The following is a 25,491-nucleotide window of genomic DNA, read 5'->3' as shown; positions in this document are numbered from 1 at the left end:
TATGATAAGTTTCATAAAGCAGAGTCACAACACACATGTGCTGGTAATAAATTTGTTACAGTGGGCAAACAATGGAAGGGCTGAGGCCCGACCAGACATTGTAACTCCAGCATCTCTATGTTAAAAAGCATTTCTAGGCAATATCTAGCCTCTGAAAAAAATATGCAAGATCCACCGATAAATCTGGCAAAAGTCCCTAACATTTTGTGCATACTTGTGCTCTCACCTGAATGTAGCGCCACCTTGTAGCTGTCGAAGGAAACTGCTGCTCACAAAATGTTTTATCAGAAGGCAAGTTGAGAGGAATCCAAGAGTCAGATGTCCATGGAAAGAACCACTCACTGAAGCAGGAATGTTGGAGGCTTCATATTCGCATAGTTTCCTGTCCAACGTCCACAACGCTCCCAAACGCTCAAAAGCCTCACACCGGGCAAGCCCTCACCGGGTATATCTCTGGCTCCAAGGTAAAGCCAAATCCTGAGCATGCTAGTGCTAGGATCACAGAGCGAGAGAGAGATGGTTCAAGAGCTACTGTCTTGATAAAGGCCTGAAACGGCTAGTGCCTAAGAGTGTCTGACTTTCAGTTATGACTGATTGTGAGAGGGGAAGATGAAGTTTTTCTGCACCCAGCATGCCTTGGGATATACTTATGCAAATGAGGTGAGAGCCAGACCAATCCCATGCTACTCTGCCTAATGCTCCTTATCTGCATAAAAAGAACACTTTCACAACGGAGCAGAGTGGCGCAGTGGAAGCGTGCTGGGCCCATAACCCAGAGGTCGATGGATCGAAACCATCCTCTGCTAATTTTGCTTGATTTTACTTCCAAGGACCAAGCTGTCATTTCCACGCTACCAGCAAGGAAAAGCGCAAGCTTGTGCCAGCTATGTGAGAAAAGACTTCTCAACTATCTGTGTCTGCTGAAATACAAGAGAGGGATCGTCAAAAGCTCCACACTGTACTTTGAAAGTAAAGGCACACAATAATAAGCATGAATGACTGGTGGGACCTTCAAACACTTTTATGTGGAGGCTTTGAATTTCATTCTTCCCTTTTTTGTTCTGCTCTTATCTATCTCCTGGGCATTTCATGGAATGTTCTCTATTTCTCTTCCCTGCTTTGCTTCCCATGCTGCCTCTATGTGTTCATATCTATTATTTGTATTGCTGCTTTCCATTCTTCTCTTCTGCACAGCTTTGTCCTTGGTTTCAATCCCAGTTCCTTACCCTCTACAAAAACTTTCTATTGCTTTTCATGTTGGTATCTAAACCAAATGCACCATTGAAGCTGGTGCATGATAGTCATTGAACTCAGGATCCTAATGTTTAGAACCGAGAGCGCAAAGATCAGAGGGCGTTGGTGGTATAGTGGTGAGCATAGCTGCCTTCCAAGCAGTTGACCGGGGTTCGATTCCCGGCCAACGCAGTACAAATACTTATATATTCTGCAAGCAGGATATATTTTAAAGCAACATTTCACAAAATGGTAATATAATTAAGAGGTTAATCAGCCATTATATAAAAAATAAACAAATATGTAGGCAAGCATTTCGATCGCCCCTTCTGCTATATTCATTGTCCTAATATATGATAAGTTTCATAAAGCAGAGTCACCACTCACATGTACTGGTAAAAAAATATGTTACAGTGGGCAGACAATGAAAGGGCTGAGGCCCGACCAGACATTTTAACTCCAGCATCTCTATGTTAAAAAGCATTTCCTAGGCAATATTTAGCCTCTGAAAAAAATATGCAAGATCCAGCAATAAATCTGGCAAAAGTCCCCAACATTTTGTGCATACTTGTGCCCTCACCTGAATGTAGCACCACCTTGTAGCCGTCGGAGGTAACTGCAGCTCACAAAATGTTTCATCAGAGGGCAAGTTTAGAGGAATCCAAAAGGCAGATGTCCATGGAAAGAGCCTCCGACTGCAGCAGGAAGTTTGGATGCTTCAAATTTGCATAGCTTCCAGTCCAACGTCCTCTCATGTACCGAACGCTCCCAAACGCTCTAAAGCCTTATACCGGCAAGCCCTCACCGGGTAGATCTCTGGCTCCCAGGAAAAGCCAAATACTGAGCATGCAAGCACTAGGATCACAGAGAGAGAGAGAGACAGAGAGCGTCGGAGAGCTGTTGTCTTGTTAAAGGCCTGAAACGGCTAGTGCCTAAGAGGGTCTGGACTTTCAGTTGTGACTGATTGTGAGAGGGGAAGATAAAGATTTTCTGCACCCAGCATGCCTTGCGATATACTTAGGCAAATGAGGTGAGAGCCCGACCAATCCCACGTCACTTCTCTGAATGCCTCCTCATCTGCATAAAGAGAACACTTTCACAAAGGAGCAGAGTGGCGCAGCGGAAGCGTGCTGGGCCCATAACCCAGAGGTCGATGGATCGAAACCATCCTCTGCTAATTTTGCTTGATTTTCCTTCCAAGGACCAAGCTGTCATTTCCACATAGCCAGAAAGGAAAAGTGCAAGCTTGTGCCAGCTATGTGAGAAAAGACTTCTCAACTATTCGTGTCTGTGTAATACAAGAGTGATCGTGAAAGGTACAACCCTGTACTTTGAAAGTAAAGACACACAATTATAACCATAAATGACTGGTGGGAGCTTCACACAACTTTCTGGGCATGCTTTGAATTTCATTCTTCCCTTTTTGTTCTGCTCTTATCTATCTCCTGGGCATTTCATGGAATGTTCTCTTTCTCTTCCCTGCTTTGCTTCCCATGCTGCCTATATATGCTCATTTCTACTATTTGTACTGTTGCTTTTCATTTCTTCTCTTCTGCACAGCTTTGTCCTTGGTTTCAATCCCCAGTTCCTTACCCTCTGCAAAAAACGTTCTATTGCTTCTCATGTTGGTATCTAAACCAAATGCACCATTGAAGCTGGTGCAAGATAGTCATTGATTTCTGCAACGTAATATTTAGAACCGAGAGCTAACACATCAGAGGGCGTTGGTGGTATAGTGGTGAGCATAGCTGCTTCCCAAGCAGTTGACCCGGGTTCGATTCCCGGCCAACGCACTGAAAATACTTATATATTCTGCAAGCAGGATATATTGTAATGCAACATGTCACAAAATGGAAATTTCACGAACAGATTAATCAGCCATATATAAAAAAATAAACAAATACGTGGGCAAACATCTCAATCGCACCTTCTGCTACATACATTGTCCTAATATATGATAAGTTTCATAAAGCAGAGTCACAACACACATGTGCTGGTAATAAATTTGTTACAGTGGGCAAACAATGGAAGGGCTGAGGCCCGACCAGACATTGTAACTCCAGCATCTCTATGTTAAAAAGCATTTCTAGGCAATATCTAGCCTCTGAAAAAATATGCAAGATCCACCGATAAATCTGGCAAAAGTCCCTAACATTTTGTGCATACTTGTGCTCTCACCTGAATGTAGCGCCACCTTGTAGCTGTCGAAGGAAACTGCTGCTCACAAAATGTTTTATCAGAAGGCAAGTTGAGAGGAATCCAAGAGTCAGATGTCCATGGAAAGAACCACTCACTGAAGCAGGAATGTTGGAGGCTTCATATTCGCATAGTTTCCTGTCCAACGTCCACTCACGTCCCGAACGCTCCCAAACGCTCAAAAGCCTCACACCGGGCAAGCCCTCACCGGGTATATCTCTGGCTCCAAGGTAAAGCCAAATCCTGAGCATGCTAGTGCTAGGATCACAGAGCGAGAGAGAGATGGTTCAAGAGCTACTGTCTTGATAAAGGCCTGAAACGGCTAGTGCCTAAGAGTGTCTGACTTTCAGTTATGACTGATTGTGAGAGGGGAAGATGAAGTTTTTCTGCACCCAGCATGCCTTGGGATATACTTATGCAAATGAGGTGAGAGCCAGACCAATCCCATGCTACTCTGCCTAATGCTCCTTATCTGCATAAAAAGAACACTTTCACAACGGAGCAGAGTGGCGCAGTGGAAGCGTGCTGGGCCCATAACCCAGAGGTCGATGGATCGAAACCATCCTCTGCTAATTTTGCTTGATTTTACTTCCAAGGACCAAGCTGTCATTTCCACGCTACCAGCAAGGAAAAGCGCAAGCTTGTGCCAGCTATGTGAGAAAAGACTTCTCAACTATCTGTGTCTGCTGAAATACAAGAGAGGGATCGTCAAAAGCTCCACACTGTACTTTGAAAGTAAAGGCACACAATAATAAGCATGAATGACTGGTGGGACCTTCAAACACTTTTATGTGGAGGCTTTGAATTTCATTCTTCCCTTTTTTGTTCTGCTCTTATCTATCTCCTGGGCATTTCATGGAATGTTCTCTATTTCTCTTCCCTGCTTTGCTTCCCATGCTGCCTCTATGTGTTCATATCTATTATTTGTATTGCTGCTTTCCATTCTTCTCTTCTGCACAGCTTTGTCCTTGGTTTCAATCCCAGTTCCTTACCCTCTACAAAAACTTTCTATTGCTTTTCATGTTGGTATCTAAACCAAATGCACCATTGAAGCTGGTGCATGATAGTCATTGAACTCAGGGTCCTAATGTTTAGAACCGAGAGCGCAAAGATCAGAGGGCGTTGGTGGTATAGTGGTGAGCATAGCTGCCTTCCAAGCAGTTGACCTGGGTTCGATTCCCGGCCAACGCAGTACAAATACATATATATTCTGCAAGCAGGATATATTTTAAAGCAACATTTCACAAACTGGTAATATAATTAAGAGGTTAATCAGCCATTATATAAAAAATAAACAAATATGTAGGCAAGCATTTCGATCGCCCCTTCTGCTATATTCATTGTCCTAATATATGATAAGTATCATAAAGCAGAGTCACCACTCACATGTGCTGGTAAAAAAATATGTTACAGTGGGCAGACAATGAAAGGGCTGAGGCCCGACCAGACATTTTAACTCCAGCATCTCTATGTTAAAAAGCATTTCCTAGGCAACATTTAGCCTCTGAAAAAAATATGCAAGATCCAGCAATAAATCTGGCAAAAGTCCCCAACATTTTGTGCATACTTGTGCCCTCACCTGAATGTAGCACCACCTTGTAGCCGTCGGAGGTAACTGCAGCTCACAAAATGTTTCATCAGAGGGCAAGTTTAGAGGAATCCAAAAGGCAGATGTCCATGGAAAGAGCCTCCGACTGCAGCAGGAAGTTTGGATGCTTCAAATTTGCATAGCTTCCAGTCCAACGTCCTCTCATGTACCGAACGCTCCCAAACGCTCTAAAGCCTTATACCGGCAAGCCCTCACCGGGTAGATCTCTGGCTCCCAGGAAAAGCCAAATACTGAGCATGCAAGCACTAGGATCACAGAGAGAGAGAGAGACAGAGAGCGTCGGAGAGCTGTTGTCTTGTTAAAGGCCTGAAACGGCTAGTGCCTAAGAGGGTCTGGACTTTCAGTTGTGACTGATTGTGAGAGGGGAAGATAAAGATTTTCTGCACCCAGCATGCCTTGCGATATACTTAGGCAAATGAGGTGAGAGCCCGACCAATCCCACGTCACTTCTCTGAATGCCTCCTCATCTGCATAAAGAGAACACTTTCACAAAGGAGCAGAGTGGCGCAGCGGAAGCGTGCTGGGCCCATAACCCAGAGGTCGATGGATCGAAACCATCCTCTGCTAATTTTGCTTGATTTTCCTTCCAAGGACCAAGCTGTCATTTCCACATAGCCAGAAAGGAAAAGTGCAAGCTTGTGCCAGCTATGTGAGAAAAGACTTCTCAACTATTCGTGTCTGTGTAATACAAGAGTGATCGTGAAAAGGTACAACCCTGTACTTTGAAAGTAAAGACACACAATTATAACCATAAATGACTGGTGGGAGCTTCACACAACTTTCTGGGCATGCTTTGAATTTCATTCTTCCCTTTTTGTTCTGCTCTTATCTATCTCCTGGGCATTTCATGGAATGTTCTCTTTCTCTTCCCTGCTTTGCTTCCCATGCTGCCTATATATGCTCATTTCTACTATTTGTACTGTTGCTTTTCATTTCTTCTCTTCTGCACAACTTTGTCCTTGGTTTCAATCCCCAGTTCCTTACCCTCTGCAAAAAACGTTCTACTGCTTCTCATGTTGGTATCTAAACCAAATGCACCATTGAAGCTGGTGCAAGATAGTCATTGATTTCTGCAACGTAATATTTAGAACCGAGAGCTAACACATCAGAGGGCGTTGGTGGTATAGTGGTGAGCATAGCTGCTTCCCAAGCAGTTGACCCGGGTTCGATTCCCGGCCAACGCACTGAAAATACTTATATATTCTGCAAGCAGGATATATTGTAATGCAACATGTCACAAAATGGAAATTTCACGAACAGATTAATCAGCCATATATAAAAAAATAAACAAATACGTGGGCAAACATCTCAATCACACCTTCTGCTACATACATTGTCCTAATATATGATAAGTTTCATAAAGCAGAGTCACAACACACATGTGCTGGTAATAAATTTGTTACAGTGGGCAAACAATGGAAGGGCTGAGGCCCGACCAGACATTGTAACTCCAGCATCTCTATGTTAAAAAGCATTTCTAGGCAATATCTAGCCTCTGAAAAAATATGCAAGATCCACCGATAAATCTGGCAAAAGTCCCTAACATTTTGTGCATACTTGTGCTCTCACCTGAATGTAGCGCCACCTTGTAGCTGTCGAAGGAAACTGCTGCTCACAAAATGTTTTATCAGAAGGCAAGTTGAGAGGAATCCAAGAGTCAGATGTCCATGGAAAGAACCACTCACTGAAGCAGGAATGTTGGAGGCTTCATATTCGCATAGTTTCCTGTCCAACGTCCACTCACGTCCCGAACGCTCCCAAACGCTCAAAAGCCTCACACCGGGCAAGCCCTCACCGGGTATATCTCTGGCTCCAAGGTAAAGCCAAATCCTGAGCATGCTAGTGCTAGGATCACAGAGCGAGAGAGAGATGGTTCAAGAGCTACTGTCTTGATAAAGGCCTGAAACGGCTAGTGCCTAAGAGTGTCTGACTTTCAGTTATGACTGATTGTGAGAGGGGAAGATGAAGTTTTTCTGCACCCAGCATGCCTTGGGATATACTTATGCAAATGAGGTGAGAGCCAGACCAATCCCATGCTACTCTGCCTAATGCTCCTTATCTGCATAAAAAGAACACTTTCACAACGGAGCAGAGTGGCGCAGCGGAAGCGTGCTGGGCCCATAACCCAGAGGTCGATGGATCGAAACCATCCTCTGCTAATTTTGCTTGATTTTACTTCCAAGGACCAAGCTGTCATTTCCACGCTACCAGCAAGGAAAAGCGCAAGCTTGTGCCAGCTATGTGAGAAAAGACTTCTCAACTATCTGTGTCTGCTGAAATACAAGAGAGGGATCGTCAAAAGCTCCATACTGTACTTTGAAAGTAAAGGCACACAATAATAAGCATGAATGACTGGTGGGACCTTCAAACACTTTTATGTGGAGGCTTTGAATTTCATTCTTCCCTTTTTTGTTCTGCTCTTATCTATCTCCTGGGCATTTCATGGAATGTTCTCTATTTCTCTTCCCTGCTTTGCTTCCCATGCTGCCTCTATGTGTTCATATCTATTATTTGTATTGCTGCTTTCCATTCTTCTCTTCTGCACAGCTTTGTCCTTGGTTTCAATCCCAGTTCCTTACCCTCTACAAAAACTTTCTATTGCTTTTCATGTTGGTATCTAAACCAAATGCACCATTGAAGCTGGTGCATGATAGTCATTGAACTCAGGGTCCTAATGTTTAGAACCGAGAGCGCAAAGATCAGAGGGCGTTGGTGGTATAGTGGTGAGCATAGCTGCCTTCCAAGCAGTTGACCCGGGTTCGATTCCCGGCCAACGCAGTACAAATACTTATATATTCTGCAAGCAGGATATATTTTAAAGCAACATTTCACAAAATGGTAATATAATTAAGAGGTTAATCAGCCATTATATAAAAAATAAACAAATATGTAGGCAAGCATTTCGATCGCCCCTTCTGCTATATTCATTGTCCTAATATATGATAAGTTTCATAAAGCAGAGTCACCACTCACATGTACTGGTAAAAAAATATGTTACAGTGGGCAGACAATGAAAGGGCTGAGGCCCAACCAGACATTTTAACTCCAGCATCTCTATGTTAAAAAGCATTTCCTAGGCAATATTTAGCCTCTGAAAAAAATATGCAAGATCCAGCAATAAATCTGGCAAAAGTCCCCAACATTTTGTGCATACTTGTGCCCTCACCTGAATGTAGCACCACCTTGTAGCCGTCGGAGGTAACTGCAGCTCACAAAATGTTTCATCAGAGGGCAAGTTTAGAGGAATCCAAAAGGCAGATGTCCATGGAAAGAGCCTCCGACTGCAGCAGGAAGTTTGGATGCTTCAAATTTGCATAGCTTCCAGTCCAACGTCCTCTCATGTACCGAACGCTCCCAAACGCTCTAAAGCCTTATACCGGCAAGCCCTCACCGGGTAGATCTCTGGCTCCCAGGAAAAGCCAAATACTGAGCATGCAAGCACTAGGATCACAGAGAGAGAGAGAGACAGAGAGCGTCGGAGAGCTGTTGTCTTGTTAAAGGCCTGAAACGGCTAGTGCCTAAGAGGGTCTGGACTTTCAGTTGTGACTGATTGTGAGAGGGGAAGATAAAGATTTTCTGCACCCAGCATGCCTTGCGATATACTTAGGCAAATGAGGTGAGAGCCCGACCAATCCCACGTCACTTCTCTGAATGCCTCCTCATCTGCATAAAGAGAACACTTTCACAAAGGAGCAGAGTGGCGCAGCGGAAGCGTGCTGGGCCCATAACCCAGAGGTCGATGGATCGAAACCATCCTCTGCTAATTTTGCTTGATTTTCCTTCCAAGGACCAAGCTGTCATTTCCACATAGCCAGAAAGGAAAAGTGCAAGCTTGTGCCAGCTATGTGAGAAAAGACTTCTCAACTATTCGTGTCTGTGTAATACAAGAGTGATCGTGAAAGGTACAACCCTGTACTTTGAAAGTAAAGACACACAATTATAACCATAAATGACTGGTGGGAGCTTCACACAACTTTCTGGGCATGCTTTGAATTTCATTCTTCCCTTTTTGTTCTGCTCTTATCTATCTCCTGGGCATTTCATGGAATGTTCTCTTTCTCTTCCCTGCTTTGCTTCCCATGCTGCCTATATATGCTCATTTCTACTATTTGTACTGTTGCTTTTCATTTCTTCTCTTCTGCACAGCTTTGTCCTTGGTTTCAATCCCCAGTTCCTTACCCTCTGCAAAAAACGTTCTATTGCTTCTCATGTTGGTATCTAAACCAAATGCACCATTGAAGCTGGTGCAAGATAGTCATTGATTTCTGCAACGTAATATTTAGAACCGAGAGCTAACACATCAGAGGGCGTTGGTGGTATAGTGGTGAGCATAGCTGCTTCCCAAGCAGTTGACCCGGGTTCGATTCCCGGCCAATGCACTGAAAATACTTATATATTCTGCAAGCAGGATATATTGTACTGCAACATGTCACAAAATGGAAATTTCACAAACAGATTAATCAGCCATATATAAAAAAATAAACAAATACGTGGGCAAACATCTCAATCGCACCTTCTGCTACATACATTGTCCTAATATATGATAAGTTTCATAAAGCAGAGTCACAACACACATGTGCTGGTAATAAATTTGTTACAGTGGGCAAACAATGGAAGGGCTGAGGCCCGACCAGACATTGTAACTCCAGCATCTCTATGTTAAAAAGCATTTCTAGGCAATATCTAGCCTCTGAAAAAAATATGCAAGATCCACCGATAAATCTGGCAAAAGTCCCTAACATTTTGTGCATACTTGTGCTCTCACCTGAATGTAGCGCCACCTTGTAGCTGTCGAAGGAAACTGCTGCTCACAAAATGTTTTATCAGAAGGCAAGTTGAGAGGAATCCAAGAGTCAGATGTCCATGGAAAGAACCACTCACTGAAGCAGGAATGTTGGAGGCTTCATATTCGCATAGTTTCCTGTCCAACGTCCACAACGCTCCCAAACGCTCAAAAGCCTCACACCGGGCAAGCCCTCACCGGGTATATCTCTGGCTCCAAGGTAAAGCCAAATCCTGAGCATGCTAGTGCTAGGATCACAGAGCGAGAGAGAGATGGTTCAAGAGCTACTGTCTTGATAAAGGCCTGAAACGGCTAGTGCCTAAGAGTGTCTGACTTTCAGTTATGACTGATTGTGAGAGGGGAAGATGAAGTTTTTCTGCACCCAGCATGCCTTGGGATATACTTATGCAAATGAGGTGAGAGCCAGACCAAGCCCATGCTACTCTGCCTAATGCTCCTTATCTGCATAAAAAGAACACTTTCACAACGGAGCAGAGTGGCGCAGTGGAAGCGTGCTGGGCCCATAACCCAGAGGTCGATGGATCGAAACCATCCTCTGCTAATTTTGCTTGATTTTACTTCCAAGGACCAAGCTGTCATTTCCACGCTACCAGCAAGGAAAAGCGCAAGCTTGTGCCAGCTATGTGAGAAAAGACTTCTCAACTATCTGTGTCTGCTGAAATACAAGAGAGGGATCGTCAAAAGCTCCACACTGTACTTTGAAAGTAAAGGCACACAATAATAAGCATGAATGACTGGTGGGACCTTCAAACACTTTTATGTGGAGGCTTTGAATTTCATTCTTCCCTTTTTTGTTCTGCTCTTATCTATCTCCTGGGCATTTCATGGAATGTTCTCTATTTCTCTTCCCTGCTTTGCTTCCCATGCTGCCTCTATGTGTTCATATCTATTATTTGTATTGCTGCTTTCCATTCTTCTCTTCTGCACAGCTTTGTCCTTGGTTTCAATCCCAGTTCCTTACCCTCTACAAAAACTTTCTATTGCTTTTCATGTTGGTATCTAAACCAAATGCACCATTGAAGCTGGTGCATGATAGTCATTGAACTCAGGATCCTAATGTTTAGAACCGAGAGCGCAAAGATCAGAGGGCGTTGGTGGTATAGTGGTGAGCATAGCTGCCTTCCAAGCAGTTGACCGGGGTTCGATTCCCGGCCAACGCAGTACAAATACTTATATATTCTGCAAGCAGGATATATTTTAAAGCAACATTTCACAAAATGGTAATATAATTAAGAGGTTAATCAGCCATTATATAAAAAATAAACAAATATGTAGGCAAGCATTTCGATCGCCCCTTCTGCTATATTCATTGTCCTAATATATGATAAGTTTCATAAAGCAGAGTCACCACTCACATGTACTGGTAAAAAAATATGTTACAGTGGGCAGACAATGAAAGGGCTGAGGCCCGACCAGACATTTTAACTCCAGCATCTCTATGTTAAAAAGCATTTCCTAGGCAATATTTAGCCTCTGAAAAAAATATGCAAGATCCAGCAATAAATCTGGCAAAAGTCCCCAACATTTTGTGCATACTTGTGCCCTCACCTGAATGTAGCACCACCTTGTAGCCGTCGGAGGTAACTGCAGCTCACAAAATGTTTCATCAGAGGGCAAGTTTAGAGGAATCCAAAAGGCAGATGTCCATGGAAAGAGCCTCCGACTGCAGCAGGAAGTTTGGATGCTTCAAATTTGCATAGCTTCCAGTCCAACGTCCTCTCATGTACCGAACGCTCCCAAACGCTCTAAAGCCTTATACCGGCAAGCCCTCACCGGGTAGATCTCTGGCTCCCAGGAAAAGCCAAATACTGAGCATGCAAGCACTAGGATCACAGAGAGAGAGAGAGACAGAGAGCGTCGGAGAGCTGTTGTCTTGTTAAAGGCCTGAAACGGCTAGTGCCTAAGAGGGTCTGGACTTTCAGTTGTGACTGATTGTGAGAGGGGAAGATAAAGATTTTCTGCACCCAGCATGCCTTGCGATATACTTAGGCAAATGAGGTGAGAGCCCGACCAATCCCACGTCACTTCTCTGAATGCCTCCTCATCTGCATAAAGAGAACACTTTCACAAAGGAGCAGAGTGGCGCAGCGGAAGCGTGCTGGGCCCATAACCCAGAGGTCGATGGATCGAAACCATCCTCTGCTAATTTTGCTTGATTTTCCTTCCAAGGACCAAGCTGTCATTTCCACATAGCCAGAAAGGAAAAGTGCAAGCTTGTGCCAGCTATGTGAGAAAAGACTTCTCAACTATTCGTGTCTGTGTAATACAAGAGTGATCGTGAAAGGTACAACCCTGTACTTTGAAAGTAAAGACACACAATTATAACCATAAATGACTGGTGGGAGCTTCACACAACTTTCTGGGCATGCTTTGAATTTCATTCTTCCCTTTTTGTTCTGCTCTTATCTATCTCCTGGGCATTTCATGGAATGTTCTCTTTCTCTTCCCTGCTTTGCTTCCCATGCTGCCTATATATGCTCATTTCTACTATTTGTACTGTTGCTTTTCATTTCTTCTCTTCTGCACAGCTTTGTCCTTGGTTTCAATCCCCAGTTCCTTACCCTCTGCAAAAAACGTTCTATTGCTTCTCATGTTGGTATCTAAACCAAATGCACCATTGAAGCTGGTGCAAGATAGTCATTGATTTCTGCAACGTAATATTTAGAACCGAGAGCTAACACATCAGAGGGCGTTGGTGGTATAGTGGTGAGCATAGCTGCTTCCCAAGCAGTTGACCCGGGTTCGATTCCCGGCCAACGCACTGAAAATACTTATATATTCTGCAAGCAGGATATATTGTAATGCAACATGTCACAAAATGGAAATTTCACGAACAGATTAATCAGCCATATATAAAAAAATAAACAAATACGTGGGCAAACATCTCAATCGCACCTTCTGCTACATACATTGTCCTAATATATGATAAGTTTCATAAAGCAGAGTCACAACACACATGTGCTGGTAATAAATTTGTTACAGTGGGCAAACAATGGAAGGGCTGAGGCCCGACCAGACATTGTAACTCCAGCATCTCTATGTTAAAAAGCATTTCTAGGCAATATCTAGCCTCTGAAAAAATATGCAAGATCCACCGATAAATCTGGCAAAAGTCCCTAACATTTTGTGCATACTTGTGCTCTCACCTGAATGTAGCGCCACCTTGTAGCTGTCGAAGGAAACTGCTGCTCACAAAATGTTTTATCAGAAGGCAAGTTGAGAGGAATCCAAGAGTCAGATGTCCATGGAAAGAACCACTCACTGAAGCAGGAATGTTGGAGGCTTCATATTCGCATAGTTTCCTGTCCAACGTCCACAACGCTCCCAAACGCTCAAAAGCCTCACACCGGGCAAGCCCTCACCGGGTATATCTCTGGCTCCAAGGTAAAGCCAAATCCTGAGCATGCTAGTGCTAGGATCACAGAGCGAGAGAGAGATGGTTCAAGAGCTACTGTCTTGATAAAGGCCTGAAACGGCTAGTGCCTAAGAGTGTCTGACTTTCAGTTATGACTGATTGTGAGAGGGGAAGATGAAGTTTTTCTGCACCCAGCATGCCTTGGGATATACTTATGCAAATGAGGTGAGAGCCAGACCAATCCCATGCTACTCTGCCTAATGCTCCTTATCTGCATAAAAAGAACACTTTCACAACGGAGCAGAGTGGCGCAGCGGAAGCGTGCTGGGCCCATAACCCAGAGGTCGATGGATCGAAACCATCCTCTGCTAATTTTGCTTGATTTTACTTCCAAGGACCAAGCTGTCATTTCCACGCTACCAGCAAGGAAAAGCGCAAGCTTGTGCCAGCTATGTGAGAAAAGACTTCTCAACTATCTGTGTCTGCTGAAATACAAGAGAGGGATCGTCAAAAGCTCCATACTGTACTTTGAAAGTAAAGGCACACAATAATAAGCATGAATGACTGGTGGGACCTTCAAACACTTTTATGTGGAGGCTTTGAATTTCATTCTTCCCTTTTTTGTTCTGCTCTTATCTATCTCCTGGGCATTTCATGGAATGTTCTCTATTTCTCTTCCCTGCTTTGCTTCCCATGCTGCCTCTATGTGTTCATATCTATTATTTGTATTGCTGCTTTCCATTCTTCTCTTCTGCACAGCTTTGTCCTTGGTTTCAATCCCAGTTCCTTACACACTACAAAAACTTTCTATTGCTTTTCATGTTGGTATCTAAACCAAATGCACCATTGAAGCTGGTGCATGATAGTCATTGAACTCAGGGTCCTAATGTTTAGAACCGAGAGCGCAAAGATCAGAGGGCGTTGGTGGTATAGTGGTGAGCATAGCTGCCTTCCAAGCAGTTGACCCGGGTTCGATTCCCGGCCAACGCAGTACAAATACTTATATATTCTGCAAGCAGGATATATTTTAAAGCAACATTTCACAAAATGGTAATATAATTAAGAGGTTAATCAGCCATTATATAAAAAATAAACAAATATGTAGGCAAGCATTTCGATCGCCCCTTCTGCTATATTCATTGTCCTAATATATGATAAGTTTCATAAAGCAGAGTCACCACTCACATGTACTGGTAAAAAAATATGTTACAGTGGGCAGACAATGAAAGGGCTGAGGCCCGACCAGACATTTTAACTCCAGCATCTCTATGTTAAAAAGCATTTCCTAGGCAATATTTAGCCTCTGAAAAAAATATGCAAGATCCAGCAATAAATCTGGCAAAAGTCCCCAACATTTTGTGCATACTTGTGCCCTCACCTGAATGTAGCACCACCTTGTAGCCGTCGGAGGTAACTGCAGCTCACAAAATGTTTCATCAGAGGGCAAGTTTAGAGGAATCCAAAAGGCAGATGTCCATGGAAAGAGCCTCCGACTGCAGCAGGAAGTTTGGATGCTTCAAATTTGCATAGCTTCCAGTCCAACGTCCTCTCATGTACCGAACGCTCCCAAACGCTCTAAAGCCTTATACCGGCAAGCCCTCACCGGGTAGATCTCTGGCTCCCAGGAAAAGCCAAATACTGAGCATGCAAGCACTAGGATCACAGAGAGAGAGAGAGACAGAGAGCGTCGGAGAGCTGTTGTCTTGTTAAAGGCCTGAAACGGCTAGTGCCTAAGAGGGTCTGGACTTTCAGTTGTGACTGATTGTGAGAGGGGAAGATAAAGATTTTCTGCACCCAGCATGCCTTGCGATATACTTAGGCAAATGAGGTGAGAGCCCGACCAATCCCACGTCACTTCTCTGAATGCCTCCTCATCTGCATAAAGAGAACACTTTCACAAAGGAGCAGAGTGGCGCAGCGGAAGCGTGCTGGGCCCATAACCCAGAGGTCGATGGATCGAAACCATCCTCTGCTAATTTTGCTTGATTTTCCTTCCAAGGACCAAGCTGTCATTTCCACATAGCCAGAAAGGAAAAGTGCAAGCTTGTGCCAGCTATGTGAGAAAAGACTTCTCAACTATTCGTGTCTGTGTAATACAAGAGTGATCGTGAAAGGTACAACCCTGTACTTTGAAAGTAAAGACACACAATTATAACCATAAATGACTGGTGGGAGCTTCACACAACTTTCTGGGCATGCTTTGAATTTCATTCTTCCCTTTTTGTTCTGCTCTTATCTATCTCCTGGGCATTTCATGGAATGTTCTCTTTCTCTTCCCTGCTTTGCTTCCCATGCTGCCTATATATGCTCATTTCTACTATTTGTACTGTTGCTTTTCATTTCTTCTCTTCTGCACAGCTTTGTCCTTGGTTTCAATCCCCAGTTCCTTACCCTCTGCAAAAAACGTTCTATTGCTTCTCATGTTGGTATCTAAACCAAATGCACCATTGAAGCTGGTGCAAGATAGTCATTGATTTCTGCAACGTAATATTTAGAACCGAGAGCTAACACATCAGAGGGCGTTGGTGGTATAGTGGTGAGCATAGCTGCTTCCCAAGCAGTTGACCCGGGTTCGATTCCCGGCCAACGCACTGAAAATACTTATATATTCTGCAAGCAGGATATATTGTAATGCAACATGTCACAAAATGGAAATTTCACGAACAGATTAATCAGCCATATATAAAAAAATAAACAAATACGTGGGCAAACATCTCAATCGCACCTTCTGCTACATACATTGTCCTAATATATGATAAGTTTCATAAAGCAGAGTCACAACACACATGTGCTGGTAATAAATTTGTTACAGTGGGCAAACAATGGAAGGGCTGAGGCCCGACCAGACATTGTAACTCCAGCATCTCTATGTTAAAAAGCATTTCTAGGCAATATCTAGCCTCTGAAAAAAATATGCAAGATCCACCGATAAATCTGGCAAAAGTCCCTAACATTTTGTGCATACTTGTGCTCTCACCTGAATGTAGCGCCACCTTGTAGCTGTCGAAGGAAACTGCTGCTCACAAAATGTTTTATCAGAAGGCAAGTTGAGAGGAATCCAAGAGTCAGATGTCCATGGAAAGAACCACTCACTGAAGCAGGAATGTTGGAGGCTTCATATTCGCATAGTTTCCTGTCCAACGTCCACTCACGTCCCGAACGCTCAAAAGCCTCGCCCTCACCGGGTATATCTCTGGCTCCAAGGTAAAGCCAAATCCTGAGCATGCTAGTGCTAGGATCACAGAGCGAGAGAGAGATGGTTCAAGAGCTACTGTCTTGATAAAGGCCTGAAACGGCTAGTGCCTAAGAGTGTCTGACTTTCAGTTATGACTGATTGTGAGAGGGGAAGATGAAGTTTTTCTGCACCCAGCATGCCTTGGGATATACTTATGCAAATGAGGTGAGAGCCAGACCAATCCCATGCTACTCTGCCTAATGCTCCTTATCTGCATAAAAAGAACACTTTCACAACGGAGCAGAGTGGCGCAGCGGAAGCGTGCTGGGCCCATAACCCAGAGGTCGATGGATCGAAACCATCCTCTGCTAATTTTGCTTGATTTTACTTCCAAGGACCAAGCTGTCATTTCCACGCTACCAGCAAGGAAAAGCGCAAGCTTGTGCCAGCTATGTGAGAAAAGACTTCTCAACTATCTGTGTCTGCTGAAATACAAGAGAGGGATCGTCAAAAGCTCCACACTGTACTTTGAAAGTAAAGGCACACAATAATAAGCATGAATGACTGGTGGGACCTTCAAACACTTTTATGTGGAGGCTTTGAATTTCATTCTTCCCTTTTTTGTTCTGCTCTTATCTATCTCCTGGGTATTTCATGGAATGTTCTCTATTTCTCTTCCCTGCTTTGCTTCCCATGCTGCCTCTATGTGTTCATATCTATTATTTGTATTGCTGCTTTCCATTCTTCTCTTCTGCACAGCTTTGTCCTTGGTTTCAATCCCAGTTCCTTACCCTCTACAAAAACTTTCTATTGCTTTTCATGTTGGTATCTAAACCAAATGCACCATTGAAGCTGGTGCATGATAGTCATTGAACTCAGGGTCCTAATGTTTAGAACCGAGAGCGCAAAGATCAGAGGGCGTTGGTGGTATAGTGGTGAGCATAGCTGCCTTCCAAGCAGTTGACCCGGGTTCGATTCCCGGCCAACGCAGTACAAATACTTATATATTCTGCAAGCAGGATATATTTTAAAGCAACATTTCACAAAATGGTAATATAATTAAGAGGTTATTCAGCCATTATATAAAAAATAAACAAATATGTAGGCAAGCATTTCGATCGCCCCTTCTGCTATATTCATTGTCCTAATATATGATAAGTTTCATAAAGCAGAGTCACCACTCACATGTACTGGTAAAAAAATATGTTACAGTGGGCAGACAATGAAAGGGCTGAGGCCCGACCAGACATTTTAACTCCAGCATCTCTATGTTAAAAAGCATTTCCTAGGCAATATTTAGCCTCTGAAAAAAATATGCAAGATCCAGCAATAAATCTGGCAAAAGTCCCCAACATTTTGTGCATACTTGTGCCCTCACCTGAATGTAGCACCACCTTGTAGCCGTCGGAGGTAACTGCAGCTCACAAAATGTTTCATCAGAGGGCAAGTTTAGAGGAATCCAAAAGGCAGATGTCCATGGAAAGAGCCTCCGACTGCAGCAGGAAGTTTGGATGCTTCAAATTTGCATAGCTTCCAGTCCAACGTCCTCTCATGTACCGAACGCTCCCAAACGCTCTAAAGCCTTATACCGGCAAGCCCTCACCGGGTAGATCTCTGGCTCCCAGGAAAAGCCAAATACTGAGCATGCAAGCACTAGGATCACAGAGAGAGAGAGAGACAGAGAGCGTCGGAGAGCTGTTGTCTTGTTAAAGGCCTGAAACGGCTAGTGCCTAAGAGGGTCTGGACTTTCAGTTGTGACTGATTGTGAGAGGGGAAGATAAAGATTTTCTGCACCCAGCATGCCTTGCGATATACTTAGGCAAATGAGGTGAGAGCCCGACCAATCCCACGTCACTTCTCTGAATGCCTCCTCATCTGCATAAAGAGAACACTTTCACAAAGGAGCAGAGTGGCGCAGCGGAAGCGTGCTGGGCCCATAACCCAGAGGTCGATGGATCGAAACCATCCTCTGCTAATTTTGCTTGATTTTCCTTCCAAGGACCAAGCTGTCATTTCCACATAGCCAGAAAGGAAAAGTGCAAGCTTGTGCCAGCTATGTGAGAAAAGACTTCTCAACTATTCGTGTCTGTGTAATACAAGAGTGATCGTGAAAGGTACAACCCTGTACTTTGAAAGTAAAGACACACAATTATAACCATAAATGACTGACTGGTGGGAGCTTCACACAACTTTCTGGGCATGCTTTGAATTTCATTCTTCCCTTTTTGTTCTGCTCTTATCTATCTCCTGGGCATTTCATGGAATGTTCTCTTTCTCTTCCCTGCTTTGCTTCCCATGCTGCCTATATATGCTCATTTCTACTATTTGTACTGTTGCTTTTCATTTCTTCTCTTCTGCACAACTTTGTCCTTGGTTTCAATCCCCAGTTCCTTACCCTCTGCAAAAAACGTTCTACTGCTTCTCATGTTGGTATCTAAACCAAATGCACCATTGAAGCTGGTGCAAGATAGTCATTGATTTCTGCAACGTAATATTTAGAACCGAGAGCTAACACATCAGAGGGCGTTGGTGGTATAGTGGTGAGCATAGCTGCTTCCCAAGCAGTTGACCCGGGTTCGATTCCCGGCCAACGCACTGAAAATACTTATATATTCTGCAAGCAGGATATATTGTAATGCAACATGTCACAAAATGGAAATTTCACGAACAGATTAATCAGCCATATATAAAAAAATAAACAAATACGTGGGCAAACATCTCAATCGCACCTTCTGCTACATACATTGTCCTGATATATGATGAGTTTCATAAAGCAGAGTCACAACACACATGTGCTGGTAATAAATTTGTTACAGTGGGCAAACAATGTAAGGGCTGAGGCCCGACCAGACATTGTAACTCCAGCATCTCTATGTTAAAAAGCATTTCTAGGCAATATCTAGCCTCTGAAAAAATATGCAAGATCCACCGATAAATCCGGCAAAAGTCCCTAACATTTTGTGCATACTTGTGCTCTCACCTGAATGTAGCGCCACCTTGTAGCTGTCGAAGGAAACTGCTGCTCACAAAATGTTTTATCAGAAGGCAAGTTGAGAGGAATCCAAGAGTCAGATGTCCATGGAAAGAACCACTCACTGAAGCAGGAATGTTGGAGGCTTCATATTCGCATAGTTTCCTGTCCAACGTCCAGAACGCTCCCAAACGCTCAAAAGCCTCACACCGGGCAAGCCCTCACCGGGTATATCTCTGGCTCCAAGGTAAAGCCAAATCCTGAGCATGCTAGTGCTAGGATCACAGAGCGAGAGAGAGATGGTTCAAGAGCTACTGTCTTGATAAAGGCCTGAAACGGCTAGTGCCTAAGAGTGTCTGACTTTCAGTTATGACTGATTGTGAGAGGGGAAGATGAAGTTTTTCTGCACCCAGCATGCCTTGGGATATACTTATGCAAATGAGGTGAGAGCCAGACCAATCCCATGCTACTCTGCCTAATGCTCCTTATCTGCATAAAAAGAACACTTTCACAACGGAGCAGAGTGGCGCAGCGGAAGCGTGCTGGGCCCATAACCCAGAGGTCGATGGATCGAAACCATCCTCTGCTAATTTTGCTTGATTTTACTTCCAAGGACCAAGCTGTCATTTCCACGCTACCAGCAAGGAAAAGCGCAAGCTTGTGCCAGCTATGTGAGAAAAGACTTCTCAACTATCTGTGTCTGCTGAAATACAAGAGAGGGATCGTCAAAAGCTCCACACTGTACTTTGAAAGTAAAGGCACACAATAATAAGCATGAATGACTGGTGGGACCTTCAAACACTTTTATGTGGAGGCTTTGAATTTCATTCTTCCCTTTTTTGTTCTGCTCTTATCTATCTCCTGGGTATTTCATGGAATGTTCTCTATTTCTCTTCCCTGCTTTGCTTCCCATGCTGCCTCTATGTGTTCATATCTATTATTTGTATTGCTGCTTTCCATTCTTCTCTTCTGCACAGCTTTGTCCTTGGTTTCAATCCCAGTTCCTTACCCTCTACAAAAACTCTCTATTGCTTTTCATGTTGGTATCTAAACCAAATGCACCATTGAAGCTGGTGCATGATAGTCATTGAACTCAGGGTCCTAATGTTTAGAACCGAGAGCGCAAAGATCAGAGGGCGTTGGTGGTATAGTGGTGAGCATAGCTGCCTTCCAAGCAGTTGACCCGGGTTCGATTCCCGGCCAACGCAGTACAAATACTTATATATTCTGCAAGCAGGATATATTTTAAAGCAACATTTCACAAAATGGTAATATAATTAAGAGGTTAATCAGCCATTATATAAAAAATAAACAAATATGTAGGCAAGCATTTCGATCGCCCCTTCTGCTATATTCATTGTCCTAATATATGATAAGTTTCATAAAGCAGAGTCACCACTCACATGTACTGGTAAAAAAATATGTTACAGTGGGCAGACAATGAAAGGGCTGAGGCCCGACCAGACATTTTAACTCCAGCATCTCTATGTTAAAAAGCATTTCCTAGGCAATATTTAGCCTCTGAAAAAAATATGCAAGATCCAGCAATAAATCTGGCAAAAGTCCCCAACATTTTGTGCATACTTGTGCCCTCACCTGAATGTAGCACCACCTTGTAGCCGTCGGAGGTAACTGCAGCTCACAAAATGTTTCATCAGAGGGCAAGTTTAGAGGAATCCAAAAGGCAGATGTCCATGGAAAGAGCCTCCGACTGCAGCAGGAAGTTTGGATGCTTCAAATTTGCATAGCTTCCAGTCCAACGTCCTCTCATGTACCGAATGCTCCCAAACGCTCTAAAGCCTTATACCCGGCAAGCCCTCACCGGGTAGATCTCTGGCTCCCAGGTAAAGCCAAATACTGAGCATGCAAGCACTAGGATCACAGAGAGAGAGAGAGACAGAGAGCGTCGGAGAGCTGTTGTCTTGTTAAAGGCCTGAAACGGCTAGTGCCTAAGAGGGTCTGGACTTTCAGTTGTGACTGATTGTGAGAGGGGAAGATAAAGATTTTCTGCACCCAGCATGCCTTGCGATATACTTAGGCAAATGAGGTGAGAGCCCGACCAATCCCACGTCACTTCTCTGAATGCCTCCTCATCTGCATAAAGAGAACACTTTCACAAAGGAGCAGAGTGGCGCAGCGGAAGCGTGCTGGGCCCATAACCCAGAGGTCGATGGATCGAAACCATCCTCTGCTAATTTTGCTTGATTTTCCTTCCAAGGACCAAGCTGTCATTTCCACATAGCCAGAAAGGAAAAGTGCAAGCTTGTGCCAGCTATGTGAGAAAAGACTTCTCAACTATTCGTGTCTGTGTAATACAAGAGTGATCGTGAAAGGTACAACCCTGTACTTTGAAAGTAAAGACACACAATTATAACCATAAATGACTGACTGGTGGGAGCTTCACACAACTTTCTGGGCATGCTTTGAATTTCATTCTTCCCTTTTTGTTCTGCTCTTATCTATCTCCTGGGCATTTCATGGAATGTTCTCTTTCTCTTCCCTGCTTTGCTTCCCATGCTGCCTATATATGCTCATTTCTACTATTTGTACTGTTGCTTTTCATTTCTTCTCTTCTGCACAACTTTGTCCTTGGTTTCAATCCCCAGTTCCTTACCCTCTGCAAAAAACGTTCTACTGCTTCTCATGTTGGTATCTAAACCAAATGCACCATTGAAGCTGGTGCAAGATAGTCATTGATTTCTGCAACGTAATATTTAGAACCGAGAGCTAACACATCAGAGGGCGTTGGTGGTATAGTGGTGAGCATAGCTGCTTCCCAAGCAGTTGACCCGGGTTCGATTCCCGGCCAACGCACTGAAAATACTTATATATTCTGCAAGCAGGATATATTGTAATGCAACATGTCACAAAATGGAAATTTCACGAACAGATTAATCAGCCATATATAAAAAAATAAACAAATACGTGGGCAAACATCTCAATCGCACCTTCTGCTACATACATTGTCCTAATATATGATAAGTTTCATAAAGCAGAGTCACAACACACATGTGCTGGTAATAAATTTGTTACAGTGGGCAAACAATGGAAGGGCTGAGGCCCGACCAGACATTGTAACTCCAGCATCTCTATGTTAAAAAGCATTTCTAGGCAATATCTAGCCTCTGAAAAAATATGCAAGATCCACCGATAAATCTGGCAAAAGTCCCTAACATTTTGTGCATACTTGTGCTCTCACCTGAATGTAGCGCCACCTTGTAGCTGTCGAAGGAAACTGCTGCTCACAAAATGTTTTATCAGAAGGCAAGTTGAGAGGAATCCAAGAGTCAGATGTCCATGGAAAGAACCACTCACTGAAGCAGGAATGTTGGAGGCTTCATATTCGCATAGTTTCCTGTCCAACGTCCACAACGCTCCCAAACGCTCAAAAGCCTCACACCGGGCAAGCCCTCACCGGGTATATCTCTGGCTCCAAGGTAAAGCCAAATCCTGAGCATGCTAGTGCTAGGATCACAGAGCGAGAGAGAGATGGTTCAAGAGCTACTGTCTTGATAAAGGCCTGAAACGGCTAGTGCCTAAGAGTGTCTGACTTTCAGTTATGACTGATTGTGAGAGGGGAAGATGAAGTTTTTCTGCACCCAGCATGCCTTGGGATATACTTATGCAAATGAGGTGAGAGCCAGACCAATCCCATGCTACTCTGCCTAATGCTCCTTATCTGCATAAAAAGAACACTTTCACAACGGAGCAGAGTGGCGCAGCGGAAGCGTGCTGGGCCCATAACCCAGAGGTCGATGGATCGAAACCATCCTCTGCTAATTTTGCTTGATTTTACTTCCAAGGACCAAGCTGTCATTTCCACGCTACCAGCAAGGAAAAGCGCAAGCTTGTGCCAGCTATGTGAGAAAAGACTTCTCAACTATCTGTGTCTGCTGAAATACAAGAGAGGGATCGTCAAAAGCTCCACACTGTACTTTGAAAGTAAAGGCACACAATAATAAGCATGAATGACTGGTGGGACCTTCAAACACTTTTATGTGGAGGCTTTGAATTTCATTCTTCCCTTTTTTGTTCTGCTCTTATCTATCTCCTGGGCATTTCATGGAATGTTTTTCTATTTCTCTTCCCTGCTTTGCTTCCCATGCTGCCTCTATGTGTTCATATCTATTATTTGTATTGCTGCTTTCCATTCTTCTCTTCTGCACAGCTTTGTCCTTGGTTTCAATCCCAGTTCCTTACCCTCTACAAAAACTTTCTATTGCTTTTCATGTTGGTATCTAAACCAAATGCACCATTGAAGCTGGTGCATGATAGTCATTGAACTCAGGGTCCTAATGTTTAGAACCGAGAGCGCAAAGATCAGAGGGCGTTGGTGGTATAGTGGTGAGCATAGCTGCCTTCCAAGCAGTTGACCCGGGTTCGATTCCCGGCCAACGCAGTACAAATACTTATATATTCTGCAAGCAGGATATATTTTAAAGCAACATTTCACAAAATGGTAATATAATTAAGAGGTTAATCAGCCATTATATAAAAAATAAACAAATATGTAGGCAAGCATTTCGATCGCCCCTTCTGCTATATTCATTGTCCTAATATATGATAAGTTTCATAAAGCAGAGTCACCACTCACATGTACTGGTAAAAAAATATGTTACAGTGGGCAGACAATGAAAGGGCTGAGGCCCGACCAGACATTTTAACTCCAGCATCTCTATGTTAAAAAGCATTTCCTAGGCAATATTTAGCCTCTGAAAAAAATATGCAAGGTCCAGCAATAAATCTGGCAAAAGTCCCCAACATTTTGTGCATACTTGTGCCCTCACCTGAATGTAGCACCACCTTGTAGCCGTCGGAGGTAACTGCAGCTCACAAAATGTTTCATCAGAGGGCAAGTTTAGAGGAATCCAAAAGGCAGATGTCCATGGAAAGAGCCTCCGACTGCAGCAGGAAGTTTGGATGCTTCAAATTTGCATAGCTTCCAGTCCAACGTCCTCTCATGTACCGAACGCTCCCAAACGCTCTAAAGCCTTATACCGGCAAGCCCTCACCGGGTAGATCTCTGGCTCCCAGGAAAAGCCAAATACTGAGCATGCAAGCACTAGGATCACAGAGAGAGAGAGAGACAGAGAGCGTCGGAGAGCTGTTGTCTTGTTAAAGGCCTGAAACGGCTAGTGCCTAAGAGGGTCTGGACTTTCAGTTGTGACTGATTGTGAGAGGGGAAGATAAAGATTTTCTGCACCCAGCATGCCTTGCGATATACTTAGGCAAATGAGGTGAGAGCCCGACCAATCCCACGTCACTTCTCTGAATGCCTCCTCATCTGCATAAAGAGAACACTTTCACAAAGGAGCAGAGTGGCGCAGCGAAAGCGTGCTGGGCCCATAACCCAGAGGTCGATGGATCGAAACCATCCTCTGCTAATTTTGCTTGATTTTCCTTCCAAGGACCAAGCTGTCATTTCCACATAGCCAGAAAGGAAAAGTGCAAGCTTGTGCCAGCTATGTGAGAAAAGACTTCTCAACTATTCGTGTCTGTGTAATACAAGAGTGATCGTGAAAGGTACAACCCTGTACTTTGAAAGTAAAGACACACAATTATAACCATAAATGACTGACTGGTGGGAGCTTCACACAACTTTCTGGGCATGCTTTGAATTTCATTCTTCCCTTTTTGTTCTGCTCTTATCTATCTCCTGGGCATTTCATGGAATGTTCTCTTTCTCTTCCCTGCTTTGCTTCCCATGCTGCCTATATATGCTCATTTCTACTATTTGTACTGTTGCTTTTCATTTCTTCTCTTCTGCACAACTTTGTCCTTGGTTTCAATCCCCAGTTCCTTACCCTCTGCAAAAAACGTTCTACTGCTTCTCATGTTGGTATCTAAACCAAATGCACCATTGAAGCTGGTGCAAGATAGTCATTGATTTCTGCAACGTAATATTTAGAACCGAGAGCTAACACATCAGAGGGCGTTGGTGGTATAGTGGTGAGCATAGCTGCTTCCCAAGCAGTTGACCCGGGTTCGATTCCCGGCCAACGCACTGAAAATACTTATATATTCTGCAAGCAGGATATATTGTAATGCAACATGTCACAAAATGGAAATTTCACGAACAGATTAATCAGCCATATATAAAAAAATAAACAAATACGTGGGCAAACATCTCAATCGCACCTTCTGCTAC

The 25,491-nt window shown here is 43.7% G+C and overlaps 17 non-coding genes across 17 annotated transcripts; all 17 read left to right on the top strand.

Annotated features, from left to right (window-relative positions):
• The first annotated feature begins 734 nt into the window (after positions 1-734).
• Positions 735-806, top strand: TRNAM-CAU (transfer RNA methionine (anticodon CAU)). The gene has a single exon. It is a non-coding gene; the product is annotated as a tRNA-Met (tRNA).
• Positions 807-2,954: 2,148 nt separating this feature from the next.
• On the top strand, positions 2,955-3,026 carry TRNAG-CCC (transfer RNA glycine (anticodon CCC)). Its single transcript has one exon. It is a non-coding gene; the product is annotated as a tRNA-Gly (tRNA).
• Positions 3,027-3,929: 903 nt separating this feature from the next.
• Positions 3,930-4,001, top strand: TRNAM-CAU (transfer RNA methionine (anticodon CAU)). The gene has a single exon. It is a non-coding gene; the product is annotated as a tRNA-Met (tRNA).
• A 547-nt stretch (positions 4,002-4,548) lies between these two features.
• Positions 4,549-4,620, top strand: TRNAG-UCC (transfer RNA glycine (anticodon UCC)). Its single transcript has one exon. It is a non-coding gene; the product is annotated as a tRNA-Gly (tRNA).
• Positions 4,621-6,150: 1,530 nt separating this feature from the next.
• Positions 6,151-6,222, top strand: TRNAG-CCC (transfer RNA glycine (anticodon CCC)). Its single transcript has one exon. It is a non-coding gene; the product is annotated as a tRNA-Gly (tRNA).
• A 1,522-nt stretch (positions 6,223-7,744) lies between these two features.
• Positions 7,745-7,816, top strand: TRNAG-UCC (transfer RNA glycine (anticodon UCC)). Its single transcript has one exon. It is a non-coding gene; the product is annotated as a tRNA-Gly (tRNA).
• A 1,529-nt stretch (positions 7,817-9,345) lies between these two features.
• TRNAG-CCC (transfer RNA glycine (anticodon CCC)) lies at positions 9,346-9,417 on the top strand. The gene has a single exon. It is a non-coding gene; the product is annotated as a tRNA-Gly (tRNA).
• An 894-nt stretch (positions 9,418-10,311) lies between these two features.
• Positions 10,312-10,383, top strand: TRNAM-CAU (transfer RNA methionine (anticodon CAU)). The gene has a single exon. It is a non-coding gene; the product is annotated as a tRNA-Met (tRNA).
• Positions 10,384-12,531: 2,148 nt separating this feature from the next.
• Positions 12,532-12,603, top strand: TRNAG-CCC (transfer RNA glycine (anticodon CCC)). The gene has a single exon. It is a non-coding gene; the product is annotated as a tRNA-Gly (tRNA).
• Positions 12,604-14,115: 1,512 nt separating this feature from the next.
• On the top strand, positions 14,116-14,187 carry TRNAG-UCC (transfer RNA glycine (anticodon UCC)). Its single transcript has one exon. It is a non-coding gene; the product is annotated as a tRNA-Gly (tRNA).
• A 1,529-nt stretch (positions 14,188-15,716) lies between these two features.
• Positions 15,717-15,788, top strand: TRNAG-CCC (transfer RNA glycine (anticodon CCC)). Its single transcript has one exon. It is a non-coding gene; the product is annotated as a tRNA-Gly (tRNA).
• Positions 15,789-17,290: 1,502 nt separating this feature from the next.
• Positions 17,291-17,362, top strand: TRNAG-UCC (transfer RNA glycine (anticodon UCC)). The gene has a single exon. It is a non-coding gene; the product is annotated as a tRNA-Gly (tRNA).
• A 1,533-nt stretch (positions 17,363-18,895) lies between these two features.
• Positions 18,896-18,967, top strand: TRNAG-CCC (transfer RNA glycine (anticodon CCC)). Its single transcript has one exon. It is a non-coding gene; the product is annotated as a tRNA-Gly (tRNA).
• A 1,512-nt stretch (positions 18,968-20,479) lies between these two features.
• TRNAG-UCC (transfer RNA glycine (anticodon UCC)) lies at positions 20,480-20,551 on the top strand. The gene has a single exon. It is a non-coding gene; the product is annotated as a tRNA-Gly (tRNA).
• Positions 20,552-22,085: 1,534 nt separating this feature from the next.
• TRNAG-CCC (transfer RNA glycine (anticodon CCC)) lies at positions 22,086-22,157 on the top strand. The gene has a single exon. It is a non-coding gene; the product is annotated as a tRNA-Gly (tRNA).
• Positions 22,158-23,670: 1,513 nt separating this feature from the next.
• TRNAG-UCC (transfer RNA glycine (anticodon UCC)) lies at positions 23,671-23,742 on the top strand. The gene has a single exon. It is a non-coding gene; the product is annotated as a tRNA-Gly (tRNA).
• A 1,533-nt stretch (positions 23,743-25,275) lies between these two features.
• TRNAG-CCC (transfer RNA glycine (anticodon CCC)) lies at positions 25,276-25,347 on the top strand. The gene has a single exon. It is a non-coding gene; the product is annotated as a tRNA-Gly (tRNA).
• The last annotated feature ends 144 nt before the right edge of the window (positions 25,348-25,491 follow it).

This window comes from Lissotriton vulgaris, chromosome 9, assembly GCF_964263255.1.
Source record: "Lissotriton vulgaris chromosome 9, aLisVul1.2, whole genome shotgun sequence".
NCBI classification, from domain to species: domain Eukaryota; kingdom Metazoa; phylum Chordata; class Amphibia; order Caudata; family Salamandridae; genus Lissotriton; species Lissotriton vulgaris.
The sequence above is the reverse complement of the archived record's forward strand: the minus strand, read 5'-3'. Positions and strand labels throughout refer to the sequence as shown.